We start from the raw sequence: 19,492 nt of genomic DNA on the forward strand, positions 1-19,492 counted from the left end.
ATGACCTGAATACAAATAAGGGTATACAATGGGTCATGTGTAGAATGACATGATCTAGCCTACATTTGGTCAAACCCAGTCCATTGCTGTTAACCTGCTTCCTAAGAAATAATCACTGAAAGCCTCTTTGATTTTCTCCCCCTGCCCCAAAGATTTGAGACCTCATACTGAATTTTGTCAGCATTTATGAGAAGTTGCAAGACACTCCAATTCATACACTCAGAATTCCCCTTGTGACCCTAATCCTGGGCCACTTCCAGGCAAAATTAGGAAGTAAAGAGCCAGGTGTCTCTCCTTTCCATGCACCAGGTGTTAACAACAGGTATGAATCATCAAGGATAGGATTTTAGGCATGAGTAGGGAAGAAATTTTTTGAATGTGGGAACCCTGTGGGTGCTCCTCAAATCACACCATCAAGACACACCACATACTCAGCTTGGCTGAAGAGTTAGTCCTGCCTGGACAGATCCTCTCAAGACTGAGACTCTCTGACAGGAAGTGGGCTTTGAAAGAACATCCCACTTCCTGGAGTTGAGCATGACTGGGAACACTAGGCTACCTTGATGCAGTCCAAGTAAAAAAGGTTTGAGATGATGTGGCTTAAGGAAGGAAGCAAAAAAGGAACCTTGGGGAATAAGCCTGTAAATTAATTTTGTTTCCCTTCAATTTCATATACCTAGAGATCAAAACCACAACAAGTTCTAAGACAGACTGTATGGAGCCACTAGGTGGTCACTAGGTTGTTCCTGGGAGCCCTCGTGTGTTCCTAGCTCCTGCTCCATATCCAGGTCCACACTCAGTACACAGCTACTGGTGAATTCACCTAAAAAGGAAAGCTCCTACACATTCAGGCACTATCAGACTTGAGCAAAAATCTTAAGGAGCACAAGGTGAAGGTGAAATCGCTCAGTTGTGTCCGACTCTTTGCGACCCCATGGACTGTAGCCTACCAGGCTCCTCCATCCATGGGATTCTCCAGACAAGAATACTGGAGTGGGTTGCCATTTCCTTCTCCAGAAGGAGCACAAGATTTGCCTTTTACATCTGACTACCTCTCCTTTCTCTGTGTAGGGCTTCTATCTCCTTTCTCAGCTACTGACTCATCATCTCTTACAGCTTCTCCAGTTCCTTCCACATAGAATTGTCCATATCTGTTTACTGAAAGGAGCTTATACACTGACTTATACTAAGGTATGAATGACTGAAAATGGCTTACTATCCTGCCTTTTGCAAGAGTGGTTACATTCTTCAAAGTAATAATTTCACTGGTGATAGATGTGATACAATAGTTTTTTTTTTTAATCCAAGAAATGGAGAAAGATACACCTCACTAATACTAATCAAGATATATTAGTATTATACATACTAATAATATAATATATTCTTTTTAAGATTCTTTTTCCATTATATGTTATTACAAGATATTGAGTATAATTCCCTGTGCTATACAATAGATCCTTATTACCTATTTTATATACAATAGTTAATGATAATCTCAAACTCCTAATTTATCCCTCCCTCCCTTTCCCCTTTGGTACCACAAATTTGTTTTCTATGTCCATGAGTTTATTTCTGTTTTGTAAATAAGTTCTCTTGTATCATTTTTTTTTAGATTCCACATATAAGCAGTATCATATGATATCTGTCTTTGTCTGACTTACTTCACTTAGGATGATAATCTCTAGGTCCATTCACGTTGCTGCAAATGGCATTATTTCATTCTTTTTATGACTGAGTACTTAGCAGCAGCAGCAGCAGCAGCAGTATTCCATTGGGTATATATATACCACATCTTCTTTACCCATTCATCTGTCAATGGACATAGGTGGCTTCCATGTCACACCTTAACAAATCTTTTTTTAAAAAAGAGAGAGAGAGAGAAACCAAAGTATGCTCTCAAACCACAGTGGAAATAAACTAGAAATCAGTAACAAAAAGATTGCTGAAAAATTCTAAAATATTTGGAGACTAAACAATACACTTCTAAATACCACATGGGTCAAAGAAGTCTCAAGAGAAGATTTAAAATTTTTAAACTAATTGAAAATACAACTTATCAAAATTTATCATATACAGAGAAAGCAGTGCAAAAAGTGAAATTTATAGCATTTAATACATTTATTACAAAAGAAGAAAGATCTAAAACCAGTAACCTAAGCTTATACTGTGCATGCATGCATGCTCAGTGACTTCAGTCGTGTCCAACTCTTTACGGCCCTATGGACTGTGGCCCATCAGGATTCTCTGTCCATGGGATTCTCCAGGCAAGAATACTGGAGTAGGTTGCCATGCCCTCCTCCAAGGGATCTTCCCGACCCAGGGATCAAATCCATATCTCTTAAGTTTCCTGCATTGGGAGGCAGATTGCAATTAGAATAGAAATAAATGAAATTGAAAGCAGGAAAGCAATAGAGAAAATCAGCAAAACCAAAAGCCAATTCTTTGAGAAGATCAATAAAATGGATACACCTCTGACCCAGCTAGTAAAGAGAAAAAGAGAGAAAATAGAAATTACTAATATCAGAAATGAAAGTGGGGCTATCACTACACCTCTCATGGATGTTGTGAGTAATAAAGGAATATAATGAACAAACCTATGCCTACAAATTTGATAACTTAGATGAAATGGGTCAATTCCTTGAAGATGCAGGTCTTTTTTTCCAAAACTCTTTTCAACCAAGACTCACACAAAGAGAATATATAACCTGTACAGGCTTTTCTCTATTAAAGGAAGTAAGTGGACCGATAATTAATAACCTTCTAAAACTGAAAGCATTAGGCCCAGATGGTATCACTGATGACTTAAAAAAAAATTTAAGGAAGAAATTGTATCAGTTCCCTTAGCATCTTTCCCAGAAAAGAGAGGCACAGGGAACACTTCCTAAGTCATTCTGTGAGGACAGCAGTATCTCAATACCAAAACCAAAGACTTCACAAGAAAATAAAATAAAACTAGTATTTCCCATGAACACAGAAGCAAAAATCTTTAAAGAATTATTAGTAAGTTGAAGCCAACACTATATGAAAAGAATTTTATACCATTCTTTTGTAATGGTATAAATAATACCAAGTGGAATTTATTCCAGGTATACAAGGCTAGTTCAAAACTCTAGCCTTGCATACCCTCCAAAATCAATGAATGGAAGGAACCCAGCATATCAATCTAGAGGAAAAAAATCATATGAACATACTAATAGATACAGCAAAGGTACTTTACAAAATCCAACCCCCATTCATGATATATTTTATGCAAAATTAATAATAACAATTCTTCATAAATAGATAATTGTCAAGAACACTAAGAAGATTCATCTTGCTAAAGTTTTTTTTTTAGCTATCAGTGACAAATGTTATTTCTTCTTATTGTTTTCTCTAATGTATTTCAGAAACTGAAGTGTTTTATTTTATTCCACTGTTGGCCATAGGTTGAGCCCTACACACTCCCTTCCCTTTCACCTCAAAGGGAGGGCCTTTGTATGTAGCCACGCATACATCATTAGTGTAAAGATCAGGCTGGATCTGCTCCCAAATCTTCTTCTTAGGATTCAGCTCCTTGTCGGGCTCTCCAGGGAAAGCATCAAAAGTAATTCTGTCCCCAGGAACAGATCCATCAGGAGGTACCAAAATTTCCACTTTCTCTGGTGAACTTGCACACATCACCATTGCCTGAGATACTACTCCCCTCATCTTTGCAGGTTTCAGGTTACAAAGTAAAACCACCATCTGATTTTGCATCTGTTCAAGAGGAACATGATTCACCAGGCCACTGACCACCGTCCTTGGGGCTGTTTCTCCAACATCTACTTCTACATACAAAGAATCTGCATCAGGGTGTTTTCTGGCAGTGATGATACAACCAATTTGAAGATCCAGACAGGAAACATCAACAGGCTTAGAGTCAGCACTTCCCGCTACTGGTTGCTGTTTTTTCTCCTTTTTCTCTCCTTTCTTTTCAGCTTTCTCTTTCATCTTCTTTTCTTCTTCTCCTCCTCCTTTTACTTGCTTTTTCGCACCAGAAGATATGGTTGTTATTGGTATAGATTGTATCTCATTTTCAGAAACTGTAGAATCCGTTTTTAGTGGAGTACCAGATGGAAATGGTATTTGTTTTACTCCATTTTGAATTTCTGCCTTAATTAGCTCTTGTTTCAATCCTTCAATTTCTTTCTTCAATTTAGCATTTTCAACTTGAAGTTTCTTCTCTTCTCTCAAAGTTGCCTGCAAAATTGCTTTCTCCTTAAGAAGAGCAACTTGCTGCTTAAGATATTCAATAATTTGATCTGCTTCTGCACCCTTCTGCTCCAATCTCTTCAGAACAGCATCACCAGTTGCCATTTTTGCCAAGAAATGGCAGAAAATCATGTATCAGTGGACTGAGGCACCTCAGCAGCTTCGGCCGGGAGCCTCATCTTGCTAAAATTTTAAAACATGTTATAAATGGACAACCACCCAAAGGGGTGAGATTAAAACACCATGAGAATTTCTGCAGTGAAGATAGATTTTGACCAAAACATCATGCTTCCAGCCAGGTGCTGCCTTTCCTCTATACCATCAAAATGCTCTTCAGGATCCAGACAGGCAAACATCAATTAAGAAAGAACCCTTTGCCCTTTGCTGTTGGCAAAGGAAGTGGTGATCCCAGAATGCCAAGCCTCTGCTCTCAGTAGGATGATAAGGTCTAGGGTGACAGTCAGGCTACTGCAGCTCAAAGTGAACAGAATCAATTCCATATTTAACCCATTTCTCCTTTGACATTTCTCTGGCAAAACTGGTCTTCAAAGCACAAAGATTTAGAAAATGAGAAGCATTTTCCAGAGACAAGAAAAAAGAAGAAACCAAGAGCTATAAATAAGGGGAACAAAGAAGCTATGTCAGTATCCTTTCTGTGTCTAAGTGGCCTTTCATTCCTGGGTGTCAGGGTAACAAATCCACTCCACAAGCAAGGTCAATTATCCCCTCTTGCAGTGAAAGGGTGAAAGTCACACTCTGGCTAAAGCATGTCACTCAGAATATGATTCAAAACTCTTGCTTAGAAAAGTGGAAAATTAAGCATTCAAATGCATTTACAATACAGAATATCAGAGTTAGATGAACCCATAAAAATAAAAAAATTCATGTTCAATTTAATAAATGGAGACACTCTAGGGCAGAGAGGTTAAAAATCTGGCCCTTAGGGACATGACAAGGTGGAGCAATACAGGACAATAATGTCCAATAGATCAGGGCTTGATTCCCAAACACCAAGAAGTCATTGCACCCGTCTGAGCCCTTGTTTCTTCATCTGTAAAATGGGCATAATAGGAATCACTTCACAGGATTGCTGTTAAAATTAAGACTGAAACCTGAAGAGCACTGGCACAGTTTTGCCACATAAGAATCCTCAATAATCATTTTCCTTCTTTCTTTCGGATCTCAGGGTCAGAGCTAGAGCTCAGTGCTGGGCTCTGGAGTCGCAGTTCATTCGTGTTTCCTCTGGTCCCAATGACAGCAATAGGCAGAGTATTTGCAAGTATCAAGTTCAGGCTGGGGATGAAGGGACCCCTAGGTGTGTTACCATGTCTCTGTAGCTCTGCTCTCCAGCAAATGAGATACAGAATGGGGCTTAGTTTCTGCCTCTACCCTAATAAGCTGTACATGAAAACCTAGATCCACCTGCAGATCAGTTTTTGTATCAGAGAAATAGGGTGTGGGTCTGTTAGTTGCTCAGGCATGTCTGACTCTTTGTGACCTCATGGACTGTAGCCTATCAGGCTTCTCTGTCCATGGAGTTCTTCCAGCAAGAATATTAGAGTGGGTTGCCATTCCCTTCTCCAGAGCATCTTCCCTACCCAGGGGTCGAACATGAGTCTCCCACATTGCAGGCAGATTTTTTACCTCTGAGCCACCAGTAAAGGTCATTAAAAATTGATATTATCTTTTGATATTGATATTTTGGAAGCCTCCCCAACTGCTCAATTCCATGAGCTTTCCTTAACCTGTATTTACATATATATGCTGTAAGATCCAGAAGTGTGTGTGTGTGTGTGTCTGTGTGTGTGTGTGTGTGTGTGTTTGTATAACTGGGGATAGTGGAGGGTGATGGGAATAGATGGGAATGTGGTCTTATTCCCATATTTCCAACATGGAAAAATGATCAGGGTCAATAAGGACTTTGGTCAGCCTATGTTGTCATACATACAAAGAAAAAGCCAGTAAACCAAGAAAAGAAGGCTGCATGGTCTTAGAAGAGAATGTGGGCAGAGGAAGACAAAAAGGAAGGAAAGAATTACTTGCTCAATCGTATCCAGCTCTTTGTGACCCTATGGACTGTAGCCTGCCAGGCTCCTCTGTCCATGGAATTCTCCAGGCAAGAATACTGGAGTGGGTTGCCATTTCCTCCTTCAGAGGATCTTCCAGACCCAGGGATCAAACCCAGGTCTCCTGCATTGCAGGCAGATTCTTTACCATCTGAGCCACCAAGGAAGCAGAGGAAGATAAATGCAATAGCAATTTAAAAAACAGCACTAGGGGATCCTCCCTACAGCCCAATGGCTCCCCAGATTGATATTTTCAGCCCTGACCTCTGCCCAGAACTCTAGATGAAGACTTGAACAGTTTCACAGGCAAGTTCATCTCAAATGAACTTGCTCAGAAGACAGTTCTTGACTCTACCTTCCCACATCCAGACCGGCTCCTCTTTCAAGCACCCCATCTCAGAAAAGGGCAACACAATCCACTTGGTTACTTAAGCCAAAAATCTAGGGATGTTCCTAGGTCTCTTTCTTTCATCTTCCTCAGGGCCTTCGATGCTACATTCACAATGCACCCTAATCCATTCTCTTCTCCGCACCTCTACTACTACAACTCCACCACCATCAAGTCTGGGCCACCATGAATTTCTGTTTTACCATTGTGGTATCCACTCTTATCCCAAACTTGTTCCCTCTTCACAAACCCACCAGTGACCTTTAAAAAATATGTGTGTGCATGTGTTAGTTCCCCAGTCACATCTAACTCTTTTGCAACCCTATGGACTGTAGCCCATCAGGCTCCTTTGTCCATGGGATTTCCCATGCAAGAATTCTGGAGTGGGTTGCATGCACTCCTCCAGGGGATCTTCCTGACACAGGGACCAAATTTGCATTGCAGGCAAATTCTTTACCATCTGAGCCAATATAGACCAGATCAAATTATCCCTAAGCTTAAAGCTTTCCAATGATTTCTCACTGTACTCGGAAAAATATTCCAAATTCCTTCTTTCAAGTCAGAAAAGCCTCAACGATCCCCCCTACCTTCCACTGTCTTTCGAACTCATCCCACTCTGTTCATTCACTGGGCTCAGGACAAGTTAGCCTTGTCTCTGTTCCTCAAATGTTCCAAGGTTAGCCCTGGGCTGGGGCCTTTGCATCAGCCTGCAATGTGTCCCCTCATATCTTGGCAGGGCAGGGGCCTCTGGTACTCCAAGTGATGTCACCAGCTCAGATGACCCATGCCAGAAGACCACCCATTCACTCACTATTACGGTGACTTATTGTAATTCTCTGTGTAGCTCAAGTTACTTGCTGATAGATTTTTTGTTTATTTCTTTGCTTACTGTCTGTCCTGCTCTGTGAGAAGAGAATCTCTGTGAAACAGTAGGGATCTTTCAATCCACCCTGTTTCCTGTTCTGGAATGTGGAAGTCATGCAACAAATACTTGTTGTTTGAATCGAAAAAGGAATGAACTCCAGACCACCAAAAGTGAACTAAAGAGCCTTATCTTGGAGGAGCATTCATTTCAACTGAATCCCAAGACTGTCCCACAAAAATCTGCTGATGTTCAGAAGTGCACCAACCAGGTCAAAGGGAATGAGGAGAGACTGGGCAAGCCCAGCACAAAACCCTGACTCCTTTTCTAAAGGATCCCCATTGTCTGTACCTCCAAAGGCTTCAAGACACCCTGGAGAAGGAAAGGGCAACCCACTCCAGCATTCTTGCCTAAAGAATCCCATGAACAGAGGAGCCTAGTGGGCTACAGTCCGTGGGGACTCAAAGAGTCGGACACGACTGAGCGACTAAACAGCAGCAGTGACTCATGAATTACCACAAATTTCAGAGCAGAAAACAAGCCGTGCTCTCCTCCTTTCCCCCACGTTCTAATTTAGCTGCAGCTTCTTGGGCTCATGCCAGGAAAGCAGACGATGAGTGCTGTTCGCATATGATTTGGGGAGACGTGAAAAGCAAGCAGACAGCCTGGCAGATGGAAGCACCGCCACCTTGTGAGGGGGACAGATTTGGACCTTCCTTCTGCAGTTTCCTCCGCTGTGGGTATAGAAGATGAGCACATGCTCTGAGAAAGATGGTGGAGTTAGCAGTTTCTCTAGGACCCTTTTCCCTGGATTTCCCCCTCACCTTCCACCTCACAGGCAAGGAAAACTTAAGGTGCTAAACTAACACCCAGGCTTTAATTCTACCCACTTAAGTCATTCCGGGCACGTGATACAGGAACCATTATGCCTCTTTTCTTTCCCTTTTCTCTTCATCACTTTTTCACCCTCTTTTCCTCAGGTCAAGCTCTGCCCTCCTCCCACTGTATCTTCCTTATCTTCCTACTTCTTTTTCTACCCCATCCCTCTGTGTGAACCCCTCTCTCTTCCCAATCTTCCCACTTATACCTTTCCTCTTATCATGTGGGGAAAAGACCCAACTATTTTCTACAACATTCTGGATCATTTCGTTTTTAAAAGGAATTTGGAAAAAGGCTAGATTTTGTTTTATGAAACACTTTTCCCATTAATTTATACACACATTTACGTGCTCACCCAGAAATTGGCTTTTTAACTAGCTGTCACTCTAAAAGTTAAAAAGCAAGGCCTGTTGTCATTCTAGTATGGTGGGCTTGCTATTTTCCCCCTGATGAAACAATTTCCAGCAACGTTGTTATTAAGGACTGAAAAGATTTACCCAAAGTGAAGGTTACATAAAATTATCAAATAACCTCCATGGACAGACACGACAACAAAGTGCCTAGTGGTGGAAAAGCAGTTACAGGAAGTTTCCTTCATTGCTTCCTTATGATCCTCAGAGAGAAGAGCAGGAGCGGGTGAGCGTGGAGGGAGGGGGGACAGGAGAAAGAAGAAGACTGGAGAAATGAAAGACATGCGGATCGAGACCAGGCTGGGGCTAGAGCTGTGCGGTGGATGTGGACGGGTCTGGGGTGCAGGCAGGAGCGAAGGGCGCCCTCTGGTGGCAGCCGCTCCGCCTTTCCTTCGAGGTCCCAAACCTTCCGCTCTCTCTAACCTTGGTACCACCTCAGCAAACCAGAATCATGAGTTAATCACTGCCTTCTCCACATTCCAGAAGGATGGCTAGGAGCCAGGGGTTATAACTCCACTTCACCCTCAGAAGCCCATCGACAATTTCTTACAGCTTTTTATTCTATTCTCCCTAAGAGAAAGTGCAGGGTGGGGGTGGGTGTGGGAGTGAAATTAATATTCTCCGCGTTACTACATTCCATCAAGGATGGCGAGTCCTTAGAGAGTGATGTCTGGGCAACTACAGCTCACCACACCTTTGATTCAGCTTTGCAGGGAGTTACTGTGGGATACTTCAGAAAATTCATTATAGGAACATGAAAAAATCATGCCGTTTAACCTGATTCTCAAGTTCTTGATTCTTGAAAACTAGGGCTAATACTACCTACCACCCAGAGCTGTTTTGAAGGATAAATGAGAGGCAGCGAGTGGCATACAGTAGGTACTCAGTAATTGTTAGTTCCCACTCCCATCTCACATCACCTCATCCCATGTCCCTTAAAAAAGATGAGACGGTAAGTTCATTTCTTCCCACTGCTTGGCCTGCAATCAATATAAACTGCCCCTACATGGTTCCCTCCCGGCACCTGGTAACTGCGTATTTTACTAGGTTTCTGAGAGTTCGGTGCAGCTGCTTTGAGGTAGGAGCATTTTGACAACAGCCTCTAACACCATCGTTGTTTCTCACCTTCAAAACCATCTCCTCCCTTGGTCTCTGAGGCTCCCATGGATGCTGCCCTTCTCCCATCCCTGGATGGATCTCAATTTTGCACATTACACAGGAACAAGATGAATTCCCCGAGGAACAACAACGATTTTACATTTGGACACTGTAGAATTCTGGGGAGGGAGGAACCTCCCTTTGCACTTCTGTGTAGAGCAGTCTCATGGTTAAAGAAGGTGGATAGCTGTGTTGAAACCTTCCACCTGAAGTGTCTAATGCTGACCTTTGCTCTAGGCTTCTTCCCTTTCCTTGGGGTGTCATCTGGGGCTGGTCCAAGGAAGGTACTCTGGAATTATGCTCCACAAATTCCACCTTATCTTCCAACTTTATTGTTAACTCCAAACAGATAAGCATGGCTCTTGTGTCTTTATTCTAGAGTTCTACCAAGAGATAAAGAGTTCCAAGAAAAAGGTACTTTAGGGGGTTTGAAGCAGGGATTGTCACTAAGTAATATCTGACTCTGTCACACCATGGACTGTAGCCTGCCAGGCTTCTCTGTCCATGGGGTTTCCCAGGCAAGAATACTGGAGTAGGTTGCCATTTCCTTCTCCTGAGATAATACAAGAAATGAAGTTTCTAAAGTCTGAAAATAGAGACTCATTCTTGCAAGAGATTCTCTGTCAGTTTATTTTCTTTCTCTTCTTGAATGTTATACAGGCATAAAAGAACACTTTCCAGATGAGTAAACTTTACCATTTGAAAATTAATGCAGTGTCTAACTCTCTAAATGTATTTCAAGATGCATTTCAGATTTTTTACATTACCATAATGGTAGCATTATGCCAGCAAAATACTGGAATATTAATATATAAAAACATCGAAACACCAGAAGGTAGGATTGCAGTCTGTACTCTTTAAGAACAAAGATCCACTCTATGTAATGGTTGAGGAGTCTTGTATAGCTCCAATGACAAAGAGTCAAACCCTTCCCTGTTCCTTGTGCCTCTTTCTCTCTGAAGCCCCCCATTCAGGTAGATCAGAAAGCTGCTGAAAGCAATCCTGTTCATGGATTCAAATTCTATTAAAGAATTAGATTTCTTGCCTTTGGAGGTACCTTCCTCATCTAACGCAACATGCAATCTAAAACTGTGACTCTAGGGGAGAGTGATTGCCCTCACGATGTCTGATTAGACCCTGGGCAGGAAGCTATGCTCTCATTCACAACTGAGGGCTCACAGTGGGTAGAATGAACCATCACAGATGACTTTTAAAATAAGTAGCCAACAGTTACCCCTCGTGAATTTTTTTTTTTAGAGAACAATATCCAGTTCAGTGGCTTTTAAAATTAAGAACATAACCAGGGAAATTAAACCTTCATTTACTGAACATTGTCCAATGTGTAACAATTATTAGTATTCACTTTTTATATATCCTATTTTCAGGGAAAAAAAAAAGATGGCATGAGGCAATAAGCCAAAGACAGAAGGAGAAAGAGAGAAGGTAGGAGAGAATAAGGGCTTTCCAGATGGCTCTGGTGGTAAAGAACCTTCCTGCCAAAGCAGGGGACATAAGAGATAGGGATTTGATCCCTGGGTCAGGAATATACCCTGGAGGAGTGTGTGGCAACCCACTCCAGTCTTCTTGCCTGGAGAATCCCATGGACAGAGAAGCCTGGTGGGCTACAGTCCATGGGGCCCCGAAGAGTCAGACATGACTAAGCGACTTAGCACCTGAGCACATGAGAGGAGAAATGGGAGAGACACGGATCAGGGAGCAAGAGTCATAACAGAGCAGGAGACAGAATCCTAAGGGGCAGCGAGAGTGTCAGAGAGAGCAGAGGGAGGCAAAGTTTAGAATGGTCGTTCTTTCTCCTCAGTCCACTTTGACAATGTGAAAACTGTGGGCTTTTCCCCATAAAATAGACATATTCTTGTATATTCAAGGGATCCATGAACCATAGGTTCAGAACTCCTTGTTTAATAGGGTTCCCTGGTTGCCTAGTGGTTAGGATTCTGGGTTTTCACTGCCATATCCCGGGTTCAAGCCCTGCTGAGGGAATTAAGATCTCACAAGCTGAGTCAGTTCAGTTCAGTTGCTCAGTCGTGTCTGACTCTGTGCAACCCCATGAATAGCAGCACCCCAGGCCTCCCTGTCCATCATCAACTGCCGGAGTTCACTCATACTCACGTCCATCGAGTCAGTGATGCCATCCAGCCATCTCATCCTCTGTCATCACCTTTTCTTCCTGCCCCCAATCCCTCCCAGCATCAGAGTCTTTTCCAGTGAGTCAACTCTTCGCATGAGGTGGCCAAAGTACTGGAGTTTCAGCTTTAGCATCATTCCTTCCAAAGAAATCCCAGGGCTGATCTCCTTAGAATGAACTGGTTGGATCTCCTTGCAGTCCAAGGGACTCTCAAGAGTCTTCTCCAACATCATAGTTCAAAAGTATCAATTCTTTGGCACTCAGCCTTCTTCACAGTCCAACTTTCACATCCATACATGACCACAGGTAAAACCATAGCCTTGGCTAGATGGACCTTAGTCGGCAAAGTAATGTCTCTGCTTTTGAATATGCTGTCTAGGTTGATCATAAGTTTCCTTCCAAGGAGTAAGCGTCTTTTAATTTCATGGCTGCAGTCACCATCTGCAGTGATTTTGGAGCCCAAAAATATAAAGTCTGACACTGCTTCCACTGTTTCCCCATCTATTTCCCATGAAGTGATGGGACCGGATGCCATGATCTTCATTTTCTGAATGTTGAGCTTTAAGCCACCTTTTTCACTCTCCTCTTTCAATTTCATCAAGAGGCTTTTTAATTCCTCTTCACTTTCTGCCATAAGGGTGATGTCATCTGCATATCTAAGGTTATTGATATTTCTCTTGGCAATCTTGATACCAGCTTGGGTTTCTTCCAGCTCAGCGTTTCTCATGATGTACTCTGCATATAAGTTAAATAAGCAGGGTGACAATATACAGCCTTGACGTACTCCCTTTCCTATTTGGAACCAGTCTGTTGTTCCATGTCCAGTTCTAACTGTTGCTTCCTGACCTGCATACAGATTTCTTAAGAGGCAGGCCAGGTGGTCTGGTATTCCCATCTCTTTCAGGATTTTCCACAGTTTATTGTGATCCACACAGTCAAAGGCTTTGGCATAGTCAATAAGGCAGAAATAGATGTTTTTCTGGAACTCTCTTGCTTTTTTGATGATCCAGCAGATGTTGGCAATTTATCTCTTGTTCCTCTGCTGTTAAAAAAAAGAAGAAGTATTCATCTTAGGATTCACTAGGCTCCATGGACCTAATGATTATTGTCTTTCAACAGTTCTAGAGATTTCCTAGCAATTGATACTTCAAATATTTCTTTGTTCCCATTATTCTTTCTATAATGTTGGTAATCTCATTTAATGTTTTCTATCACTTTCTATCCCTATGCTGCCTTTAGGGTAATTTCTTGAAAATACTCTTATATTACTTATTTATTGCTGTATAATAAATTACCCACAAACCTAGCTGCTGAAAGCAACAAACATGTATTACTTCACACAGTTTCTGGCAGACAGGAATCCAGGAATAACTTAGTTGGGTGGTTTTGGCTCAGTGTCTTTCACAAGATGAAGGTCAGGTGACCCTAGGTCTGTCATCAACAGAGGGCGGGACCAGGGCTGGAGAGAAAGCTGCTTCCAGATTGGCTCACGTCCGTTCCTCCCCACAGGGACCTCACCCAGGGCTGCCTGAGTAGTCTCTGACAGACCAGCTGGCTTCCCCAGGCTGAGGTAAGAGAGAGGGGAAGCAGCAGCAGGAAGCTACAGCGTCCTTTATGACCCAGTCCCCGAATCACACACCTTCAGTTCCACTTTATTCAGTTTCTTAGAAGCAAATCGAGAAGGCTGATCTATGCTTAAGGGAAGGAGAATGAAGCTCCACCTCCTGAAGAGGAGACTATCAAAGAATTCTAAACACTTAAAAATCACCACACAGGGCTTCCCTGGCAGTCCAGTGGTTAAGAATCCACACTTACACTGCAGGAGGCAGAGGTTCCACCCTTGGATGGGGAAGTAAGATCCCACATGGGATTTTTAGCAGCATAGCCAAAAAATAAATTTTTAAAAATCACCACATATATTTCTCCATGGACAGAGGAGCCTGGTGGGCTACAGTCCATACGGTTGCAAAGAGTCAGACTTGACTGAACGACTGAGCAGGCGTACTCCAGTTCAGTAGTCTCTCATTGGTTGTGTTTAATCTGTTGTTTCTAATTTCAGTTACTACAACATTCATATCTCGACATTCAGCTAGCCCTCTTTTTTTCAGACCTGCCTAGCGATTTTTCACAGTATCGTGCTATACATCTAACACCTTCTTTGATTTCTTTAAGCATGTTAAATTGTTATTTTATATTGTGTGCTAACTCTAAAAATTTTCAGTCTTTGGAGAATAGACTCTCACTCCTGATATATTGTTCTTTAGTGTGTATGTTGCTAGCTTTCACTATGAACTGATCCTTTCCCTTGGAAATTTCTCTGTGGAAATTCCTTGGCACCTAAATTAACGTTGTTGTTATTGTTGTTGCTTAGTCACTAAGTCATGTCCGACTGTTTGCAACCCTGCAGACTGCAGCATGCCAGGCTTCCTTGTCCTTCACCATCTCTCTGAGTTTGCTCAAATTCATGTCCATGAAGTCAGTGATGCCCTCCGACCATCTCATCCTCTGTCGCTCCCTTCTCTCCTGTCCTCAGTCTTTCTCAATGTTAGACTGCTTTCCCTCCAAAGATGTACATTTTCTTCTGACAACTGCCTGGAGTAACAAGCAATCCAGGACACTTTGAGTTATATTCTTGGCTTAAGGTGCAGGTCACATGCAGCATATATTTGGACTAAAAAATGTATTGTGAGGGCCATTACATGTTCTCAGGGGGAAATTCCACCATACTCCTGCCAACCAGTGCTAAAGTTGGATTCAGAGTTCTTTGATGTCTCTTTCAGTGTGACTTTCCTTTCTTCCGTCTCCTTTACATTGAAGGTATAACCCATTGAAGTCCCAGCTTTCTGAAGAGATTTATCACAGTCTCCAACTGATATTGTGACCTAAAGCTTAATTTCTTGCCCCCCAAATATGGTACTGTCTCTAGGGTTCAGCAAAAAACTCAAGAGAAGCTGGCGTTGGTGCTACCTTATCACCAGTGTTTCTTGCTTTCACTTTGTTTTTGACCATTGTTAAGACCATGCCAGTTTAGCAGTACAATCACAAAGATGATTTTTGACTGTTTACATTGGGAGGGTCATTAACAGTATCTAATCTTCCAACTGCTAAAAATTCAAGTTCCCGATTGACTCTCCAGTCCACTCCAGGCTGCCTCCCTTCCCACTCCATTTGTTGTTGGTGGTGATGGTTTTTTGTTTTTGCTACACCACGCTAGTCCCTTGACCAGGAATTGAAACTGGGCCCCTGGCAGTGAAAACGTAGTCCCAACCACTGGATGGCCAGGGAATTCCCCTTAAGTTGTTCTTTTCAGTATCCTCCACGTTGTCCAATCAAATGTCTTCCTTAGTCATCATCTTATTTGACCTTTAAGCATCGTTTGACTGGCTTAAGGACTCCTTCCTTTACACAGCATCTCTTGCTTCTTCAACATATTCCCTGGATATTCCTGTATCACTAGCCTCTCCTTCTTAGTCTCCTTTCCTGACCTTTTGTCTTATACACAGCTTCTCTCTATCCAGTCTTCCCAAGGTGATCTCCTATAACTTGATGGCTTTATATCCTACCTACATCTTGATGATTCTCACATTTCGGTTTCAGGCCAAAATCTTGAACTGAGCTCTAGACTTATATCCAGCTGCTTACTTGGCATCTTCTCTTGGGTAACGTTCACTTTAAACCTGTCCAAAACAAAACTCTTGGTTTTCCCCTCCAGCATCTATTCTTCCTCCAGTTTTCTCCACCACAGTAAATGGCCCTGACTCCACCTTGCAGCTCTAACCAAAGAACTAGGAGTCATCTTTCATTCACCCCCTTCCTGTCACTATCACACCCAGTACGTCAATCTTACTGATTTCATTTTTTATCTTGAAGTATTTATTTATAAAATTTTATTTAACACCAAAAGCATTTTTATTGGGATACAGACAATTAACAATGTTGTGATAGTTTCAAGAAAACAGTGAAGGGACTCAGTCATACAGATACATGTATCCATTCTCCCCCAAACCCTGATCCCATCCAGCCTGATACATAACATTGAGCAGAGTTCCATGCGCTATGCAGTAGGTCCTTGTTGGTTATCCATTTTAAATATAGCAGTGTGTGCATGACATTCCCAAGGTGCTTAACTATCCCTTCCCTCTGGCAACCATGAGTTCATTTTCTAAGTCTGTGGTACAGACTCTACTTTTAAGACATCCTGAATTTTCCCTTTCCTATCCATTTCTACAAATGCCACCTGAGTCTTAGTCATTATTATCTCTAACCTGTACTAATGCAATTGCTTTTCTATTGGCTTCCGTGTGCGCATTCTTGATTTTCATAATCCATTTTCATAGAGCCAGTAGAATACTTTTTTAAAAAGGAAAATTACTCATGTTAATCCTTTAATCAATATACTTCAATGGCACACCTTTGCACTTTGAATAAAATCCATATTGTTTACCAAGACCCTTAAGCCTTTCCCTACAGGAAGCTTAGTTGTATCTCATAACACTTATTACTATCTGAAACTAATCTGTTAATGTCTTTACTTATTGTCTGCGCCCCCTTTGTAGACTCAAAATTTCCATGATAGTACTATAAAAGGACAACTGTCTATTTGTTCCCTACCATAACCTCAGCAATTATTAGGTGATTAATACATTCCTATTGATTGGATCTTTCATATTCTAATAGTTCTCTGAACACCCAGTCTTCGTGGCAGAAGTAACTACTTCCACATTTGTGCTCAAATAACACTTTGAACACACCACCATTATAGTACTCAGGTGTCTACAAGCTTATCTCCTTACTAGAGTGTGAACTTTGCAGGAGTATAAATCATGACATTTTCTTCTTCAAATTAGAATTCTAGGGTCTTATTCACTACCTAATAAGGAGTAGGTAAACAAATGCATGTTTACTGAATAAATGAACGAATGAGTGAATGCTAATGAACAGTCACAGAAACTTGAAAAATCATTTTCTAAAATTACTTTCATCAACAGACAGGAAAAACAATATGAACATTACCTTTGGTTCTGGAAAAACAATTAAAACTGTGACAACAAAAACAAGTCTCTAATTAAATATGTCATGCTTCTGCAAAAGAACTCCTAACAATGATTAGGACAGAAGAGAGGAAGAAATGGACTTTCCGGTTAAATGACTTTGTTCTCCTCTGTATTTGCTCATCAATTTTAGTGCTGCAGCAATGGCTCTAGAAATAAGCCAATTTCTGACAGTCATGTGGGCCACATAATTTTTGGAATATTCAGAAATGCTTATCATCACTTGGAAATGGAAGAGACTTCTCTCCTTGTCTTTGTGCTAAGGGTTCGTTTGGAATCTATTAAATTGATGACTGGGGTAATACCTGTGCCCTTGAGATTATTACCAATAGTACCCCTAAACTGGCTCCACCAAAAGCCCAATGTGTCGCCAGAGAACAATGTCCCTTCTGTCCTTGTAGCCAGCAGGACATGTGGGAAATCAAAAGCTTGCACATAGACGTTAGTGCATGGATCTTAGTCATCATACTCAGAAAACACTTTCCTAAAGTATCTGGTGCCAAACAATTTTTAAAATTAAAATGCACATGCTTCATTGATTCACTTAAGTGTTTAGATACTTCTATTGTATTTACTATTGTTCAGTAGCTCATCTAATGTTACTTGAAGTTGATGAAAACCTTCCCTTAGCTCCTTAAGGCCTTAGTTTTGAGCTTAGAGATAGTGAAAAGGGCTCAACATAATTTTTCAGCAGCAAAATAGGAGACAGTCACTAATCGGTACCTTAGTAAAAACCTTATGATTTAGGCAAAAAACACTCTCAGTTCAGTTCAGTTCAGTCGCTCATTCATGTCCGACTCTTTGTGACCCCATGAATCGCAGCACGCCAGGCCTCCCTGTCCATCACCAACTCCCAGACCAGTTTAAGTCTTATCAGCTGTCCTGTGTATGGGGGAAAAAAACTGATTTGCTTATATGGGTAGGACTTCCTATGGGGGAAATTGATATAGGTACTTTAATGCTTTCATCTTTTTCTCCTGTTATGTACATGGTAGTGATATGCATGGGGATATAATAATGGATAGAGATGGGATAGCATTCAGAATGATGTAGCTATATTCCAGAGATATAATACAGAATGATGTATCTATATTCCAGATTACTGTGGAGTCTATGCTATTGTGAATGGAAAAAAAATAGTAATTAGAAAAATATAAAATATGGAACCTAATTTAAAGATATCAATGTAGCTGATGTAGAAAATTACACTCAATCAGGTTCTGATGACAAAATAGAGAACAAATCATTTAATTTTTATTACAAATTTCCAATTTATAACCAAAATATACAACCACTACATTTAAAATCAGTTTGTACAATCATAGTTAAAGTGCTAAGTAAAAACACTTACAAAAACTTGACATCAGTCTACTGTAAACAAATTAAATCTACAAGAGCAGTGTGCAAAGCACATCAGCTAGTGTGAAAGTACAGTTCATGCTCTAATCAAGCACATTTGCCCTCTATATAGCTCAATAACAGTAAATTCTCCACTCATTTGGAAATTAACAATCGATTTTAAACACATAAAAAAGAAACATGAAGAACTAATGCCACAAAATACAAATCTTCATCAGCACAGTTTCCAACCAGATGCTTATATGATAAAGCAAGATTAAAACTTTAGATCAATTTTAGGATCACCTCCATCAACGTAATTCAGATTAGGGTCTAAAAACTAAACTGCTAAGTGCCAGCAGTTCAAAAACAATGGCTTTTAAAAATAATGGAAAAGGAATATCTCTTCTACCTTTATATTTCTTGAAAAAAAGAGAAGGTGGTGGTCATTTCTCATAACAATAAAATGAGTAAAGACTTTAAAAAAAAGAACAAGAATGGAGAATGCCCACCTGTAAATTTAGTATGAGGGAGCAGAGCTGGAAGACACGCTCAGCTGAAGGTAGGGCAGACTGAGCCTGAAAGAGCCAGCCTTTGAACACTGTGGGTGACGGATATGTAAGATGTTCTGGACACAGTTTTTGAACTGAAAAGCATGAGATCAGCAAAGCCCCTAGTTCTTACAACCCCTAAGAAGAAATGACTGGCCCCCTTCCTCAAGGTCACTGAAAACACACAGCACTTTCAGTCATCACATGGGCTCTTCAAAGAGGAGCAGATTCCCAACTTAAGTCACCTAAGTGAAATCTCTTTTCTCAAAATAGTTTCACCAACACTGATTGAACTATTTCCACTTTTGCTTTAAAGCTAAATATATTTATTCTATTAATTAATAGTCATCTGTGCTAACAACAATATATTTGTTTTTTAAAAACAGGTGAAAGGGCTATAGTCATGAACACTT

At 41.0% G+C, this 19,492-nt stretch overlaps 1 pseudogene across 1 annotated transcript; it reads right to left on the minus strand.

Annotated features, from left to right (window-relative positions):
- Positions 3,323-4,399, minus strand: LOC102188312 (annotated as a pseudogene). The gene has a single exon (XR_001295943.2). The product of XR_001295943.2 is annotated as an aminoacyl tRNA synthase complex-interacting multifunctional protein 1 pseudogene (transcript).

Source organism: Capra hircus, chromosome 8 (assembly GCF_001704415.2).
Source record: "Capra hircus breed San Clemente chromosome 8, ASM170441v1, whole genome shotgun sequence".
Taxonomy (NCBI): domain Eukaryota; kingdom Metazoa; phylum Chordata; class Mammalia; order Artiodactyla; family Bovidae; genus Capra; species Capra hircus.